Raw genomic sequence first — 3,707 nt, forward strand, 5'->3', positions numbered from 1 at the left:
AGACGGAATCTAAAACAAAAATAAAAAAAATCACATTGTATGATTTTTAAGTAATTTATTTGCATTTGTGCTTCTTGTCAGTAACAACCACATCATCAACATTAAGGGACATGGGCAGCTGTGAGGAGGAGGGTTTATTCTCCAGGTCTTTAACTGTTTCCCAGAACATCTTGGGGCTAGACCCACAGAGAGAAAACTGCTCTTTGGCCTTCCGGATTGCCTGAGTGAACTTATTTCTCATTTGCTTGAACGAGAGCCAGTCAGCTTGAGTATGAGTGTGCCGAGCTTTCGTCAAATGCAATTCTTGAGGTGTAGTAACTCCGCAAGATCACGGTCGAACCAGGGGCTTAACCTGTTATTAATTCTTATTTTCTTTATGGGGGCGTGTTTGTTAACAATACCACGGAAAATACACTGCTCAAAAAAATAAAGGGAACACTAAAATAACACATCCTAGATCTGAATGAATGAAATATTCTTATTAAAGACTTTTTTCTTTACATAGTTGAATGTGCTGACAACAAAATCACACAAAAATTATCAATGGAAATCAAAATTATCAACCCATGGAGGTCTGGATTGGGAGTCACACTCAAAATTAAAGTGGAAAACCACACTACAAGCTGATCCAACTTTGATGTAATGTCCTTAAAACAAGTCAAAATGAGGCTCAGTAGTGTGTGTGGCCTCCACGTGCCTGTATGACCTTGACCTCCTACAACGCCTGGGCATGCTCCTGATGAGGTGGCGATGGTCTCCTGAGGGATCTCCTCCCAGACCTGACTAAACATCGGCCAACTCCTGGACAGTCTGTGGTGCAACGTGGCGTTGGTGGATGGAGCGACATGATGTCCAGATGTGCTCAATAGATTCAGGTCTGGGGAACGGGCGGGCAGTCCATAGCATCAATGCCTTCCTCTTGCAGGAACTGCTGACACACTCCAGTCACATGAGTCTAGCATTGTCTTGCATTAGGAGGAACCCAGGGCCAACCGCACCAGCATATGGCTCACAAAGGGGTCTGAGGATCTCATCTCGGTACTAATGGCAGTCAGGCTACCTCTGGCGAGCACATTGAGGCTGTGCGGGCCCCCAAAGAAATGCCACCCCACACCATGACTGACCCACCGCCAAACGGTCATGCTGGAGGATGTTGCAGGCAGCAGAACGTTCTCCACGGCGTCTCCAGACTCTGTCACGTCTGTCACGTGCTTGTGGAACCTGCTTTCATCTGTGAAGAGCACAGGGCGCCAGTGGCGAATTTGCCAATCTTGGTGTTCTCTGGCAAATGCCAAACGTCCTGCACGGTGTTGGGCTGTAAGCACAACCCCACCTGTGGACGTCGTGCCCTCATACCACCCTCATGGAGTCTGTTTCTGACCGTTTGAGCAGACACATGAATTTGTGGCCTGCTGGAGTCATTTTGCAGGGCTCTGGCATTGCTCCTCCTGCTTACTCCTTGCCACAAGGCGGAGGTAGCGGTCCTGCTGCTGGGTTGTTGCCCTCTCTACGGCCTCCTCCACGTCTCTTGATGTACTGGCCTGCTCCTGGTAGCGTCTCCATGCTCTGGACACTACGCTGACAGACACAGCAAACCTTCTTGCCACAGCTCGCATTGATGTGCCATCCTGGATGAGCTGCACTACCTGAGCCACTTGTGTGGGTTGTAGATTCCGTCTCATGCTACCACTAGAGTGACACCGCCAGCATTCAAAAGTGACCAAAACATCGGCAGGAAGCATAGGAACTGAGAAGTGGTCTGTGGTCTGTGGTTGTCCTATTCCATTTGCACAACAGCATGTGCAATTATTGTCAATCAGTGTTGCTTTCTAAGTGGACAGTTTGATTTCACAGAAGGTGATTGACTTGGAGTTACATTGTGTTGTTTAAGTGTTCCCTTTATTTTTTTGAGCAGTGTAAAATAAAGAAGGTCCAAGGTCCACTTCTCTCCCACTGTCACTTTTCTTTCTCCTCAGTCAGGGTGTTGTAACTAATGACTAATCTGTAGCTGGTCTCTCTCTTCATTCAGAGTGTGTGCTGGTATCACTCTGTCACGTTCCTGACCTGTTTTTCCTTTTTCTTGTATTTATTTAGTTGGTCAGGGCGTGAGTTGGGTGGGCTGTCTATGTGTGATTTCTATGTTGGGGGTTGTGTTCGGCCTGGTATGATTCTCAATAGAGGCAGCTGTCAATCGTTGTCCCTGATTGAGAATCATACTAAGGCAGCCGGGGTTTCACGTGTGTCTTGTGGTGTTTTGTTCCTGTGTCAGTGTTTGTGCCACACAGGACTGTTTCGGTTTTGTCACGTTGGTTGTTTTGTATTTTGAAGTGTTTGTTGACTTTCATTAATAATGAACACTAACCACTCTGCGTTTTGGTCCTCTCCGTCTGTCAGCGAGGACAGCCGTTACACACTCTTTCTAAAACTGGTCTCTGTCCTCTGTCAGGTTTTTCTAACTGGTCTGTATTTGCCCTCTTTCTGCAGGTGAGTGGTCTTATAAACTAAGATTCTTTCTGCAGGTGAGTTGATCTTTAAACTAAGAAGACTCTTTCTGCAGGTGAGTTGGTCTTATAAACTAAGAAGACTCTTTCTGCAGGTGAGTTGGTCTTATAACTAAGAAGACTCTTTCTGCAGGTGAGTTGGTCTTATAAACTAAGAAGACTCTTTCTGCAGGTGAGTTGGTCTTATAAACTAAGAAGCCTTTCTGCAGGTGATTTGGTCTTATAAACTAAGAAGACTTTTTCTGCAGGTGAGTTGGTCTTATAAACTAGAAGACTCTTTCTGCAGGTGAGTTGGTCTTATAAACTAGAAGACCCTTTCTGCAGGTGAGTTGGTCTTATAACTAAAAGACTCTTTCTGCAGGTGAGTTGGTCTATAAACTAAGAAGACTCTTTCTGCAGATGAGTTGGTCTTATAAACTAAGAGACACTTTCTGCTGGTGAGTTGGTCTTATAAACTAAGAAGACTCTTTCTTCTGGTGAGTTGGTCTTATAAACTAGGAAGACTCTTTCTGCAGGTGAGTTGGTCTATTAACTAAGAAGACTCTTTCTGCAGGTGAGTTGGTCTTATAAACTAAGAGACTCTTTCTGCTGGTGAGTTGGTCTTAAAACTAAGAAGCTCTTTCTGCAGGTGAGTTGGTCATAAACTAAAGAGACTCTTTCTCCAGGTGAGTTGGTCTTATAAATTAAGAAGACTCTTTCTGCAGGTGAGTTGGTCTTATAAACTAAGAAGAATCTATCTGCAGGTGAGTTGGTCTTATAAACTAATAAGACTCTTTCTGCAGGTGAGTTGGTCTTATAAACTAAGAAGAATCTATCTGCGTGAGTTGGTCTTATAAACTAAGAAGACTCTTTCTGCAGGTGAGTTGGTCTTATAACTAAGAAGACTCTTTCTGCAGGTGAGTTGGTCTTATAAACTAAGAAGACTCTTTCTGCAGGTGAGTTGGTCTTAAACTAGAAGACTCTTTCTGCTGGTGAGTTGGTCTTATAACTAAGAAGACTCTTTCTGCAGGTGAGTTGGTCTTATAAACTAAGAAGGCTCTTTCTGCTGGTGGAGTTGGTCTTATAAACTAAGAAGACTCTTTCTGCTGGTGAGTTGGTCTTTATAACTAAGAAAACTCTTTCTGCTGGTGAGTTGGTCTTATAAACTAAGAAGACTCTTCTGCAGGTGAGTTGGTCTTATAAACTAAGAAGGCTCTTTCTGCTGGT

The sequence above is a fragment of the Salvelinus sp. IW2-2015 genome, unplaced genomic scaffold (assembly GCF_002910315.2).
Source record: "Salvelinus sp. IW2-2015 unplaced genomic scaffold, ASM291031v2 Un_scaffold4742, whole genome shotgun sequence".
NCBI classification, from domain to species: domain Eukaryota; kingdom Metazoa; phylum Chordata; class Actinopteri; order Salmoniformes; family Salmonidae; genus Salvelinus; species Salvelinus sp. IW2-2015.